Source organism: Pseudorca crassidens, chromosome 18, assembly GCF_039906515.1.
Source record: "Pseudorca crassidens isolate mPseCra1 chromosome 18, mPseCra1.hap1, whole genome shotgun sequence".
Taxonomy (NCBI): Eukaryota; Metazoa; Chordata; class Mammalia; order Artiodactyla; family Delphinidae; genus Pseudorca; species Pseudorca crassidens.
Genome location: NC_090313.1, coordinates 73,184,117 through 73,199,079, shown reverse-complemented (window position 1 = coordinate 73,199,079; position 14,963 = coordinate 73,184,117). Strand labels below are relative to the sequence as shown.

The 14,963-nt window shown below is 44.4% G+C and overlaps 1 long non-coding RNA gene across 3 annotated transcripts in view; it reads right to left on the bottom strand.

Annotated features, from left to right (window-relative positions):
- LOC137211258 (uncharacterized) overlaps positions 1-14,963 on the bottom strand; it is a 28,593-nt gene that overhangs the window by 4,147 nt on the left and 9,483 nt on the right. Inside the window, exon 3 of one of the 3 annotated variants that reach the window (XR_010936987.1) lies at positions 5,347-5,455. This is a non-coding gene — a long non-coding RNA (uncharacterized lncRNA). Of the gene's footprint in view, positions 1-5,346; positions 5,456-10,682; positions 10,875-14,963 lie in introns of those variants that run through there. The other 2 variants (XR_010936989.1, XR_010936988.1) reach the window with 2 other exon arrangements.

The following is a 14,963-nucleotide window of genomic DNA, read 5'->3' as shown; positions in this document are numbered from 1 at the left end:
TTCTATTGATGGATATTTAGGTCGTTTTCAACCCTGATGTCTTCAGGCATTCAGGCTGCTATAACAAAAAACCATAGACTGGACGGCATATAAACAACAGAAATTTATTTTTCACAGTTCTGGAAGCTAGGAACCAGCAGATTCGGTGTGAGATTTCTAGTCATGGACGGCTGTCTTCTTGCTGTGTCCTCCCATGGCAGATGGGGAGAGGGAGCCCTCTGGAGTCTCTTTTAAAAGGGCAGTAATCCCTGGGCTTATGAACTGGGGAGATGGGACAGAAACATTCAGTCTATAGCAGTCCACCCTTGGCCATCCAAAATTTATGTTGTACTCACATGTCAACTCAAAAGTGTAAAGTCCAAGATCTCCTCCAAATACCATCTAAATCAGATATGGTGAGACTCAAGGTAAGATTTATCCTGAGGCAAATTCCCCAGCTGTGAGCCTGTGCTTCCAAAATACAAAGTGGTAGGATGGTCACAGGACAGATATTCCCAGTCCAAAGCGGAGAAATGGGAAAGAAGAAAGCAGAGACAGGCCCCACCCCTGTGGCTCCATGCCTCGTTGGTCCCCTCCTTTGAAGTCTAGCTGGAGGCAGCCATGCCCCCGGGGCTCCTACACTCTCTGGGCAGTATGGATGCTGCCACAGTTTGCTGCCCGAGCCACACCTGGGGCAGCCGAGGAGCATCCTGCCTGAGTGCAGGTTGCGGACATGTGAGGCAAAGCAGTGCTGCCGGCTATCCCTGAGCTCCTGAGAGCGCCAGCGGCCCCTCCTGCTCTCTCCCGCCCTGAACACAGGCCTGTGATGCAAGTGGCAGCCCTGACAATCTCTGCATCACCTTGGGGGGGAGGGTTATTGTTCCGTTGTCTTGGAGAAGACCTCCTGGCTTCTATGGAGGTGGCGGATCCCTACCCACCTCCTTATCGAATGCTCGCTTGGCCACATCCTTCGTGTTCTCTCCCAAAGAGCCCTTCTCATTCTTGTCAATATAGACGCTGAGAATTTTACAAATCTTTAAGTTCTGTTTCCTTTTGTTAGTAACAATTTCGTCTTTAAGTCATTTCTCTTTTCACATTTTACCCTAAATAGTCAGGAAGAATCAGGCTACTTCTGCAACTCTTTGCTTAGAAACTGCTTCAGCTAAATATCCAACTTCATTGCTTGCAAGTTCTAACTTCCACAAAACATTAGAACATGAACACAATTCAGTTCTTTGCCACTTTATAAAAAGTACGGCCTTTCCTCTATTGTGCAATAAAATGTTCCTCATTTCCAGCTAAGCCTTCATCAGAATGGCTTTTTCCATCTCTATTTCTACAACATTCTGTTCAGGATTACTTAAAAGGATTGAGGCTTTCTCTATGGCTCTCGTCAGAATCGCCCCTAATGGTCTGTTCATGGCAATGTTGGCTTTTTCTAGCAGGCACCTCAAAACTCTTCAAGCCTCTACCCATCACCCAGTTCCAAAGCCACTTCCACATTTTTGAGTGTTTACTACTGCAGCACCCCACTCCTGGGACTTCACTGATACTAAAGATTGTAGAGTGAATATTCTTGGATCTTACCTTGTGCATATGTATAAAAGTCTTTTAGGGCTTATGTCAAGAAGTAGAATAATGGATGGTAAAGCATGTTCATCTTCAATTTTCTGAGATTTTGCCCATTATTTCCTAAAGTGGTTATTCCATTTACAGTCACAGTGCAAAAGAATTCCTGCTTCACCATATCTTGGAATTATCCAGCATTTTTATTTTGCTGGTCTAATGAGCATGGAAGTATGAAGGTGTATTTGGGTTTGAAATGGGTATCTCTGTATGAGTGTTGCTGGTCAGGAATATGAGGCTGAAACCAAGGAGGCAGAGGAAGTCAAATATAAATTAGACAGTGTATTATCTATTGCTGCATAATGAATTACCACAATCTTATGGGCTCAGGATAGCACACAGTTATTATCGCAATTTCTGTGGGTCAGAAGTCCAGGGACAATTTAGCTGGGTTCTCAGCTTCAGGGTGTCTCCCAAGACTATAATCGAGGTGTTGGCCAGAGCTCAGGTCTCATCTGAAAGCTTAACTGGGGAAGGACCCAGCTGCAAGCTCACCTAGTTGTTGGCAGGATTCAGCTCTTTGCAGGCAGCTGGACTGGGGGCCTTAGTTACTTGCTGGCTGTTGGCCAGAAGCTGCCTTCAGTTCTCTGCCCTCTGAGCCTCTTCACAGGGCAACTCATAACGTGCCAACCTGCTTCATCAAAGCCAGCAAAAGTAAGACTTGCTAACAAAATGGAAGTCAGTATCTTAAGTGATCTATTCGTGGAAATATCATTCTTGGCATATTCTATTGGTTAGAGGCAAATCACAGATCCCACCCATACTGTAGGGGAGGGGATTACCCAGAAATGTGATACCAAGAGGTGGGGATCATTACAGGTCATCTTAGGCTCCATCTGCCACAGGCGGGTATAATGGTTAAGGATATTGGTTAGCCTACCATTACAGACCCAAACAACAGTGAGCTAAACAAGACTAGAGCTTTATTTCTCTCAAATTTAGAAGTCTGGATAGGCAGTATAGGGCTGGTATGGCAGCTCCATAATCATCAGGGAACCATGCTCCTTCTGTGTCATTGATCTGCCATTCACAACATGTGGCTCCTACCTCATTATACAAGAGAGCTGCTCCAGCACTTGCCATTGTGCTGCATTCCAACCACTCAAATCCACTCTACATACTGTAGCCAGAATAACTGTAGCACAGTTGTGCTAAAATGCAAACCTAATCATGTTGCTCCTCTGGGTAAAAACCTTTCAGCGGCACTCCCAGCTTACAACAGAGTATCTCAAACATTTTTACCTGTACTCAGTACAGGCATACATTTTTATGTACACACACACACCCCTATAACTGAAACATAAGTTTCATGCAACAAAACTCACCCTTGCTACGTATCATAGTCTCTGATAGTCCCTGTTCTATTTCATTTATATTTAATTCATAAACTACTAAGGAATGTGGGAAAACACTGGGTACACGGTGACCCGGCTGTGCTTGCTTTTGCTTGCTCTCTGCACTCCAGCCTCCTCCCCTGACCTCTGTGCCTATGTAACTCCTATAAATGTGCCTATAGTCACCTGTCGTCCCAACTGTCCATCTCACCTCCCAGCCCCTCTTGCTCTTCCAGAACTGGCCTAGGCATTCCCTCTGGAACCCATTTCCTGGCCCCCAGTCCCCTTCCGTGTGCCTCCCACCATCACACACTTATGCTGATTCTAGTCATCTGTTCACGCTCTGCTTCCCCACGAAACAATCAGTTCCTTAAAAATGGGAACCATGTCTTTCTGGCTGTTTACCCCCCGCTCCTGTATAGTGCCTGACATCAAGTCAAAACTTAAGAAATGTTTCTTACATGAATAAATAAATGAATGAATGTCACAGAGAAAAAAGTTCCTGCCAACATTTATTGAAAATCTATTGAATGTAGAGTATTGTGCTGAAGAGAATTATGGAAAAAAATCGTGGAAGTTGACAGTGATAAAGTTTTTTAAATAGGTATAAAATGACCTGTGTTTATAAATAAGAGGTGTCTTTATATACAAGGAAGTACCGTCAGATTTCTCACTGACAGCGCATTGAATGATCAAAGGGGGATTGAAGGAACGCATTCTTTTATCCCTTCTCCTAACTGATTCCCTATTTTTATCTCTCATGAGACAAACCTCAGACATTCCTCAGACATCTCTCTCCTAACCCAGGTCTACTCTCCAACAGCAAAGCCCAGTGTTGAGGCAAGAACAGAGCTGTTCAAGTGATATTGATCAAGTACCCACATGACTAATTCAGGGCCCTCCATATAGGCCCAGGAATCACAGTGAGATATCACCTCACACCTGTCACAATGGCTATCATCTAAACGTGTTGGCGAGGATGCTGAGAAAAGGGAGCCCTTGTGCACTGCTAGTGGGGATGTAAAGTGGTAAAGCCACTATGGAGAACAGTACGGACGTTCCTCAAAAAATTAAGAATGGAACCATCATATGATCCAGCTATTCCACTTCTGGGTATTTATCCAAAGAATATGAAGACACTGATTAGATAAGATATATGCACCCCCATGTTCATCGCAGCATTATTCACAATAGCCAAGATACGGAAACAACCTAAGTGTCCATCAATGGATGAATGGATAAAGAAGATGTGATATATATGTACACACACATGATGGAATATATGTATATGATGGAATGTTACTCAGCCATAAATAGAAATGAGATCTTGCCATTCACAGGACAGCATGGATGAACCTCTAGGATATTGTGCTAAGTGAGATAAGTCAGACAGAGAAATTCAGCTACCATGTGATTGCACTCATATGCAGAATCTAAAAAACAGAACAAAACAGGCCCAGGGAGCCCCAGTGAAGTAAGGTGACACATTACAGATCTTAACTTGGTTAAGGACACATACAGCAGCTGCTTCAGATGCCATCGTGAGCCAGAAAATTCAGAAACGCAGCAGGAAGGGAAGTGTGACTCCAATGTGGATTCAGTGTCTCACTCAGATGTTCCTTTGACCCTGGGAAGCCCAGTCTGCTCTGATCAATTCTGCAATCCCGGCCGGTAAATCAGTGAACAAAGCAGACCAAAAACATACGCAGACTATATTGGAAAGAATGAAGTACTGCCAGGTAACAACTTCTAATTTGCTAGTTAATTTTAAGTCCCAAGTCCAGGAAAACAGCATTATAAATAACCTGACCTCTCTCAAACCACTGCTCCTTCCCTGTAGGTAATAATAACAGCAGCAGTTTACATTTGTACTGACTTTTACAGTCTACGAGAAGCTTTATCCCGTTCCATCCCAGAGCGGCCCTGTGAGGCAGGTCCACGTAGTATCCCCATTTTATAGAATAATAAAAAGAGAGGTCACACAACCACACACAGTCACACAGTGAGTGAATAACTAGAACTATATGGGATTCTAAGTCATAATACGACCACTTGTTACAAGGGAATAGCAATCAGAAACCTGGATTCTAACCCCAGCGCCGCTAGCTACTTAGCTGTGTGATCCTGGACATGTCTTTCAGCCTTTCTGAACTTAATTTCCTCACCTGTAAAAAATGTACATATGGGCTTCCCTGGTGGCGCAGTGGTTGAGTCCGCCTGCCGATGCAGGGGACACGGGTTCGTGCCCCGGTCCGGGAAGATCCCACATGCTGCGGAGCAGCTGGGCCCGTGAGCCATGGCCGCTGAGCCTGCGCGTCCAGAGCCTGTGCTCCACAACGGGAGAGGCCACAGCAGTGAGAGGCCCGCGTACCGCAAAAAAAAAAAAAAAAAAAGTACATAATAATACCTTCCTTGGCTGCCTCACAGGGTCCTTCTGAGGACAAAGCTGGTGGTATGTTGAACGTGCTTTATAACTGGGAGGGTGTTCCACAGATGTCCGGTCTCAGCAATCTTTTCTACCAAAATAAGGAGAGTAATAGTTGTTATCTTTTTACTTTGACAGGGCCTTTCATTGCAGCCTTTTGATAATTTTGCGGCATATTATTACCAATAAAACACCCCTGTTGCTACCATCTCTACAGGTATGCCAGCAACTGGCCAATGAGGGAGGAGGAAGTTTCTTTCTTCTAGAATGAATTTAGAGCAGTGTCACCTGGAGAAATTTAAATATACAGGCGTCTAGGCCTCACACTGCGGCCAATTAAATTTTAATCTGGGGGTGGGCAGGAACCGGGCATCAGGAGTTTTTAAAGTTCCTCAAGAGGACTGACATGTGCACACCGCTATATTTAACATGGATTACCAACAAGGACCTACTGTAGAGCACAGGGAACTCTGCTCAATATTATGCAACAACCTAAATGGGAAAAGAATTGAAAAAAGAATAGATACATGTATACCTATAACTGAATCACTTTGCTGTACACCTGGAACTATCACAATATTGTTAATCAACTGTACTCCAATATAAAATAAAAAGTTTAAAAAAATAAATAAATAAATAGAGTTCCCCAAGAGATTCTAATTTGCTGCTGAGCTTGGGACCCACCGCTGTAGAGACTACAAGTCTGTCTACTTGTTCCAGAGACGGAAGCACGTAACCTGAGGATGTCTCAGGTCACTTGGGAAAGCGGTCCAGAAGTTGGACCTCGGACCTCAAAGAGCCTACAGTCCCACCATCACATATGCAGCAGACCTCCTTTCTGGACTGGCACCTCTGGAGGAAAGCATGGGCAATGTGTGTGGTGGGAAAGATGCTAAACACACGGGAGAAGCCTGAACAGTGCAGAGGACCCTTTTCCTCATCACTGTTCCTCTATCAAAGGTCTGCTTCTCAGTAACTTACTGCTTCCACGGTAACTCCCCTACATCATAAGGACTGGAAAAGTGAATACATTTATTTTAAAAAAGAAATCTCAGAAAATAAGCAAATATTCTACAAGTGGCCAATCCTATAATTTTTCCCACCGATAATAAGGAAATACTCATGTGTTATTTAATGTTAACTTCTTCCACTCAATTCCAACGCACTTGCAAATTAACATGTTCTGCATGTTTCACTTTAGAGTTAAGCAAATAAGCATAAAATTACAAGTGTCATTTATTTCATATCTATTTTAAGTATTTAGTTTCTAGTAAAAACACAGGTTTAGCTGTTTGGTTGAAATTTCTTAAAGAAATTTCCATTATTGGAAGAAAATATCCAGCAAAAAGCCAGGGTATTACTATAATTAGAACTTTGCCTTTGTGTCTTCATAGGAGACGAAGTAACACTTCCTCAACTACTCACTTCTGAATTCCCTTCTCATACCAGAAATGGAGAAACAAAGTAAATAAAATGATTTGATTTTTCAGGATCCCCCTTTAGATGTGGACACCAGATTTTTATACTCTTACGGGTGGGGGGGGACATCCCTACCCTTAAACTGGTCCCATTAGAAACTATCTCAGGCTGAGTTACATTGTCTCGTTTGATCACTTCTCTTACAAGACTTGAAACAATTTGGTTGGAGTAAACTCCTCTTACAAATCCTGGAGATTTAAATACTGAAGAGATTTACCTCTCATCTGAGAAGAGTTTACGGTCCAGAGCAATGGCCTGGAGACAAATACTCCGGCCTCTGTGACCCCACAAAAGCAGTAATTAGGCAGCACCTCATCGTGATGCAGTGAGAGTGCAGAAGATGGAGCAGGGCTACGCTCTGGCGTTTAGGAATGAAACTGGCTTCCTGGAGAGTCAACAGAAGAAATCAGGCAACCTAAAAATATTTAAAGAGCCAGGACGCCCAGGGGAGAATTTCCAACTATTTAAGTGGAAAAGATTAGCATTTGCTAAGTCCGAAAAGGAGATTTTTAATGAAAAACTCAGCAAAGTGCAGACTTGTATGACATCTTTAAAAATAATAATAATAATTAAGATCATACCTATCATACACAGAGTAATCAGAGACTTTATATTTTCTCTACAATGACCTAAGGAAAAGAATCTAAAAACAGACTCTACAGATAACGAGCTGTTCTTTGTCCAGAGTTCGTTAGAATCCAACACCTCTGTCATACAGGCGGTACGTTCCATCTCACCATCTCTCAGGCATAAATCGTGACATGGTCACGATCTCTTCCTCTGGCCTCTAATTACAATTCTGCTCCTTATTCCTTAACATTGTCTACATTTCATATGCTCCTCATATGAATGAGATGCATTGTGTGTTGTGGTTAAACTCTTGGGCACCAGGCCCAGCTGCTTGGCCCAAACTCTCTGGCCTTGGCAATGACTTCCCCACTTTGTGCTTTGGTTTCCTTGGCTGTAAAATGGGAATAACAGCCTCAGTGGGTTGTCAGGAGAATTAAAGCAGTTACGGGAAAAATGCTTGGGAAAGTGTCCGACACACAGTCAGAACTCAATAAATATTCACTATTGTTATCACCACACTTTGCATTTCCTTAGTGCTTACAAAAAATATTTAAGATATACACGTATACTTTAAAAGATGCATGGTCTAACAAAGGACTGTTTTCAGATCCTTGGATTTGCTTGCATTGAAAGTCTCCACACACCATTGAATTACACATTTAGAGGATTTTTTTTTTTTTTACATATAATCCTAAAGCCCAGGAAGTATTCTATAATATGATCCCTGATCTCAGCCTGTTTACACTGGTTATTTAAGAAAGAGAATATAGGCTCATGAAACGCTCATTAAAAATCAAAAGCAGCTCGTGATTCTGTATAAAGTGAGTAGTTCAGGCCATAACAGCTACAAAAATATGGAAGAGCAAGAATTCGGAGGGTACAAAGTCTTCACTGTGTACATAAAGTTGACAGAGAATAGCACGTGGAGCACGAAACACAGGTAAGGAAGATGAAGGGATGTTCCCACAAGAGGGACGCCATGAAGATGTGGGCAAGTGAATGGAACCACCCACCTGAAACAGATGGCCTGTGTTTAGAATTAGGTGAGATGGGTTGACAAAGCCACTCCAGGTACAGGCTGCATGGCTGAGGGCTTCAAATGCCAGACTGAAGCGTCTGATTTCGCCCCAAGAGTTCCTGAAATTGTGTTAGTTGGGAAGTGGCCTAAACACAGTTACATGCAAGACAGGTTAATGTGGGGAGAGACCAGAAGCAAGGGGAAACATTGGATGGCTTTTAATAATAATTTAAACATGAGGCGATGAGGTCCTGGACCAAGGTGGGGACCTTGGGAACAGAAAGGGACAGTCATGAAAGGCATGACTGTCCCCCTCACTTCATTCTCGCAGCCAAAGTGTTCCCTAGACTGTGTTACCGGAGCACACCAGGTGCCCCCAGGAAACAATTCTCGCGTCCTGGTGGACCCTCTCGTCCTGATTCTCACCTGCTTCCTCTTGCCCTTCTGTCGTACGTGTGTGTCACATAGATTCCAGACAGTAAGATAAAATCATATTCGTCTTGCTCCCTCTGAAGGTCATACAGTATTTCCCAATTGTGTAGGGTTTTAAAATTATTTTTTATTTGAATTGGTGAATAATTTTTAATTAACAAGTCATTAGTAAGTTAGTAGTTTAAAAGGTTAGAAGAGTATGTACTTTAAATGGATGTAGTTTATTGTACCTAAATTGTTCCTCAATAAAGTTGATAAGGGGCTTCCCTGGTGACGCAGTGGTTAAGAATCCACCCGCCAATGCAGGGGACACGGGTTTGAGCCCTGGTCCGGGAGGATCCCATGCTCGGCCACCACTACCTACGAGTGCGCCTCGTCTTCACGAGGAGAACAAGACTCTTAGCGTATTCTTTGCATCTCCCACAGCTCTTAACACACAACCTCATACAGAGACACTTAGTAAACATTCATTGAGAGAATTAACGTTTCCTATACTCACTATTTTCCTTTTATGTATAAAAAAGGAAAATAGTGCAATGCTCATAGTGTCTCTTTTTCAGAGAGACTCTGAGTTTTTCTTAGATTCTCAGCCTGTTTTTCAAGCACAAAGGGATTCACGACTGTGTCAATCATATTCTCCAACTTGTGCGCGCACCAAACACACCCCACCTTTCACTGCACAAACAGAAATCTCCTCTAGGATTGCGTCTGCTGGGGGGCAACAGGCAAGTGGTTGGCGCTTTTACTTTTTCTGGAGGGAGGGCTAGCTCTGATAGTTTCAGTTCTCTGAAAAATGAATCCAAAACAATAAAACAGGCTGAATGTCTTCCTCCAGTAGAAGAAAGGAAAGCAAACCCTACTACAGGTAAATGGAAATCTTCAAATAGACCCATGACGCATCGCTGAGACATTCTTGAGATAATGGCTTTAGTTAGACGGGGGCCACAAATCTTTACGTTTCTTCATTCGCCTGGCAGGACTAATGAGATTTTATGGCGGGCAAAACTGTTTATCCCTTGGGTGACATTGGCAAGAACAACTATATCTTTATCAACCAAGAGTGTCCTGCACTACAGCTTCCTTCCTCACAAAAGACTGCCCCAGACGAGATCACAATGTTTACTGCACCTAAGAACCTCATTTCTTCGCGTTAACGCTCCACCCGTCCCCTTGGGTCGGCTGGATCTACTCATTCCTTCCTACGGTCACATTATTCCATAAAAGAGGCTGGCAGAAGACATGGAAAAAAGCAAAGAGAAGAAAAGAAAGTTTCCTAAGCGACCTGGGAAGAGATGCAGGGCTGACGGCTGTGCATCTGGAATATGATATGCACCCCATGGGCCATTAGGAAGAGAGCTGCCTGCGGTACCGTCACGCTAAACAGGCAGGGCCGGCTCTGCTCCCGTCAGCCGTGTGTGGGAATAAGAGGAGGGTGGCTGCTCCTCCAGCCTGGGACAAGGATTGGGCCGCTCTTTAGAGGCTCCATGTTGCCCACGAGAGGCTGCAATGTCTTTTCTCAGCACTTCAGTAGCACAAACTCAGGTATTTGACAACTGCCCTCATACACTCCTATGATGACATGTCCATTCTCCCTTTGGAAAGAGTCCCCAGTTCTCACACCAAAGAGATCTGGAGAAATGGCTCAGCAAAAGTCAGTGAACAGCTTCTAGATCTGGGTAAGATGGAGTAAGCTCTCTCTCTCTACCCTGGCTCACCCACTGAATTCCAGGACAGAATGCAGGGGCAGCTATCTGAGGACCAAGCAGGTTGATGGGGAGAGAAAACATGAATTCCTAGTACCATCAGCTTGTCTGCGGATCCACCATTTTCCCCCTGGAATTCCCTGGAAGGGACGCAAGGCAGCCTGAAGCCCAGAAGTGGGACCGAGAACACTCCAGCAGAAATCTTCTAGTTCAGCCTCCAGGTGTGAGAAAGGAGTCTTCTGGCTGTGTAGACAGCAGTGTAAGTTCACAGCCTCGGGAGCTTCCTGCGTGAAATCTGAAACCGGCCCCTATACAGAGAGGGCAGGGAGAGACAGAGGAAAGAAGCTGACTCCTCCAGATCGGTAGGTGGCAGGTTTAATAAGCAAGGGGACTTACATAAGATGCTCACCTTGAGCGGCCGCAAGACAAACGCATCACTGTACCCGCCCGCCAGACTCTTAAAAGATTATCAGAAGCCCTACCAGGGTCCAGTCACGTATACTGTCCAGATGGTCTCAACAACACCTGACTCCCAAGGCTGTGTCCTTGGAACAGCTCCCACTGCAGGAATGGTGGGAAGAATGTACATTCAGGGGAGGGGAGGGGGTTCGGAGCCTCTGCCTGCCCCGGTCCAGCTCGTGGGTCAACTGGAGGTCACATCCTCTCCATCACCTCCTCTAATAAACATGAAAGGCACGCAGCATGGAGAATGCTGGGGAAGGGGACACTTCCTCTCCAATTAAAGGAGGGGTGGTCCCAAGAGTATGGTTTTCCCTCTCTCAGTGCCCCCACCATTTGGCCCTGGACACGGGCAGAGTCACAAGAATGGCACAGGAGAACAGGGAAAATAAAAGCCCAGCTTTCTGGATGGACAACCAAAAAGGGAAACCCCAGGAAACTGGAAAATACCAGGGAGATTATAGAGAGAAAGGAGTTTGGGAAAACAAACCATAACATTATATGCTAAATTCTGGGCTCACCGCCACGCCACGCGCGCTTGGATTTGATCACAAACAGCGTAACAAAGACCCAGAACTGAATTAACAGATACCTCACCATCTAGGTCCCAGCCTGACCATGAGATGGTGGGCATTCAGGAGAAATGTGAAGAGCACTGCAAAGACTTTGAAAGTGGAACTGACATTCAAACCACAACCCACAGAAATCTGGTCAGAACTTGCAGACTGAGCCCAACTGTGTCGATTGTCTGCTTAAAAAAACAACAACAACAACATTCTCTACCCGATTTAAACAAGACCCAGTATCTCATAATACTCAAAATGTCTGTGATATGATCCAAAAATATTTGGCATATGAACCAGGAAAATCTCAACTCACATGGGAAACCGCAACCAATGGATATCAGTGCCAAGATGACACAGATGCGAAAGTTATCTGACAAAGACGTTAAAGCGACAATTACAAAAATGCTCCGAGAAGTAAAAACAAATACTCTAGAAAGCCTCAGCAAAAAAAAAAAAAAAAAAAATACGAGATGACCCAAATAGATATTTTAGAACTGAAAATACATTAACAAAAATGTAAACTTCACTGAATCGGTTAAAAAACAGAATGGAGATAACAGAGGGAAAAGTTGATCAACTTGAAGATTGAGCAATAGAAATTATCCAGTCTTAACAAGAGAGAATGAATATATATATATGTATAACTGAATCAGTTTACTGTACACTTCACCTGAAACTAACATAACACTGTAAATCAACTATATTTCAATAAAAAACATTTTTTAAAGACAGGAAAAAATAAAATAAAAAACTGAAAAGAGAGAGAGCATGAAGATTGAAAACAAAAACGAACAGCGCTTCAGAGTCCTATGGAACAATTCCAAAAAGTCTAATATTTGTGGCATTAGAGTCCCAGAGGATAGGAAAAAGAGTATGATGTAGAAAAACAGATGAAAAATAGACTGAAAACTTCCCAAATTTATCAAAAGGCATAAACCAATAGATTGCAGAATCTCAGCAGACCCCAAACAGGATAAACCCAAGAAATCCATGCCCAGACACATCATGATTAACTGCTGAAAAAAGCACTCAGAGAAAAACAACATGTTATGTTGGAACAACAGCGGAACAACTGGAATTCTCATCTGAAACAACTAGAGGAGAGAAAGTAGTTGAACAACAGTGTTTATGTGCAGAAAGAAAAAAAAAACTGTCATCCTGGAATCCTATATTCTAAGAAAATATCCTTCAGGAATGAAGGTGAAATGAAAACCTTCTCAGGTGAATGAAAAATAAGAGAATTCATCAGACGCAGACTTGCTCTGGAAGAATTGCTAAAGGGCTAAAGAAAGATCTTCAGACAAAATCACCCTGTGTGCAAGAAGCCAGACTCAAAAGGTTATGCACTATAATGATCTCATGTACATGAGGCTCTCAGAGAGACAAAGCTATGATGATGGAGAACCGATCAGTGGTTGCTAGGAGCCAGGGGTGGGATGAGGGTGTGAGTAAATGGGATAGCAGGAGAGAATTTTGGAAGGACCAGGCTGGCTGTATCCTGACTGTGATGGTGGTACATGCAGTAAAACGCATGGGACTCTGCAGACACATACATACAAAGTCAATACTGCTCCATATTAATTTCTTTTAAAAAGTCAACAGGGCTTCCCTGGTGGCGCAGTGGTTGAGAGTCCACCTACCGATGCAGGGGACACGGGTTCGTGCCGCAGAGCGGCTGGGTCCGTGAGCCGTGGCCGCTGAGCCTGCGCGTCCGGAGCCTGTGCTCCGCATTGGGAGAGGCCACAACAGTGAGAGGCCCGCGTACCGCAAAAACAAACAAAAAAATTGGCATTGTCATCATAGGTGGTCCTTAATAAAATGCAGATTTTAAAATAAATAAAAAATAAAAAGTCAACAAACAGAGATGTTGCTCCTTAAGAACCGCCTGGTCTTTGAATAATACTTGAGGGTTCACCACCTCCCTTGGACGCCCGCTTGCAAGGGCAATCGATAAGGCCATGGCCATGGTCAAGGTCAGGCTGTTTCTGCTGCCCTTGAGTGCAGCCGATAGCTGGATTTACCCTCCCCACCTGCCTGGCTACCAGTTCCAGGGGAGAGTGTATCACATGCTTGAACTGGGCAGTGAATAAGAAGGCAGGAGTCATTCTGACAGCGTTAGAGTTCTACAAAAACTGTAAAGCTGACCTCCCCCCATTCCTGCCCCCAAACAAGAAAAAACCCACTGGACTCATCAGCATCACGGCGTATGGATCTATATGACCCCTCATCGTTGGAGCACAGGCTTCTGGGGCTTCTTCTTAGCAGCTGCACCCACAGAAGTGCAGCAAAACCCCGCGGGTCCCGGAGCCCCTCCCCCACTGCACCACTGCGGTGTGACGGGTAGAGTATTTCTCTTACGACACACGCCCTTTCAGCCAAAGTAATGATCCTCCTTTTGTGTTCGGTGGTTGGTATCACAATTTTTGCCTTTGACAGACCCATCTGAGGAAGAGGAAATCTGCACGTCTGCAGGGGAAGAAGTAAGATGAAAGCAAAGCCTTGAGCACCTTGCGGATACCACATTGTTTAAAAGTTGTCTTAATGTGACTCTCTCCTCCTAAGGCAGGAATGGTGCTTTCCTCGGTCTTGCGTCTCCAGTGATGGACACGGTGACAGACAGAGGCGCTCGCATCAACGTGGGCTGCAAGCTAGTGATGGATACAAACGTGATGGAATAAATGGGCTTGCGTGGCTGATAGAGGACAAGTCCTGTAAACAGGTGCCGAGCTCCCCCGTCCAACCCTGTCTCTTGCCACTGATGGGAGGTGATGGGCAGTGGTGATCCGGTGGCCTAGGAGAGACAAGGGTCTAACAGAGGGGAGGCAGGAGAATCGGACCACAGCAGGTGACTCACCGTCCAGCGCCAGGCACTGGCATGAGCTGCCCCCTCTGGGTCGAGGAGGAAGGAAATAAGCAGCAGAAAACAGCGGATAAGGTGCACTAAGTCAACGTGCAAACCCCACCGTCCTCTAAAGCATGTTCTGTTCCCTGGATGGGCCTTCAAAGTGTGGCCCGTCTTCAAATATGGTTAAGAAACACTCCGTCCTGTGTCTCCTTCTTAAAGATTTATGATACATATTTGCTGGATTAACTCCTCTGAAAAGTCCCACCATAAAGAAGTATGTTGCACTTTTTGAAAGATTTAATTGTGGTATCATTAGCACAGGCGCACACCTTAAGTGTTCAGGTGAATGAGTTTCAAAAGTTGAATGAATCTACCACCACCCAAAACAAGATACAAGACGCTTCCATCACCCCAGGAAGTCTCCTCGTTCTAGTCCATCCCCTCTCCTGGTCCAGCCGTGAACAGTGTCTGACTTCTCATCATTACCATAGTCTGGCTTTGCTACTTCTTAGACTTCACAAAAGTCG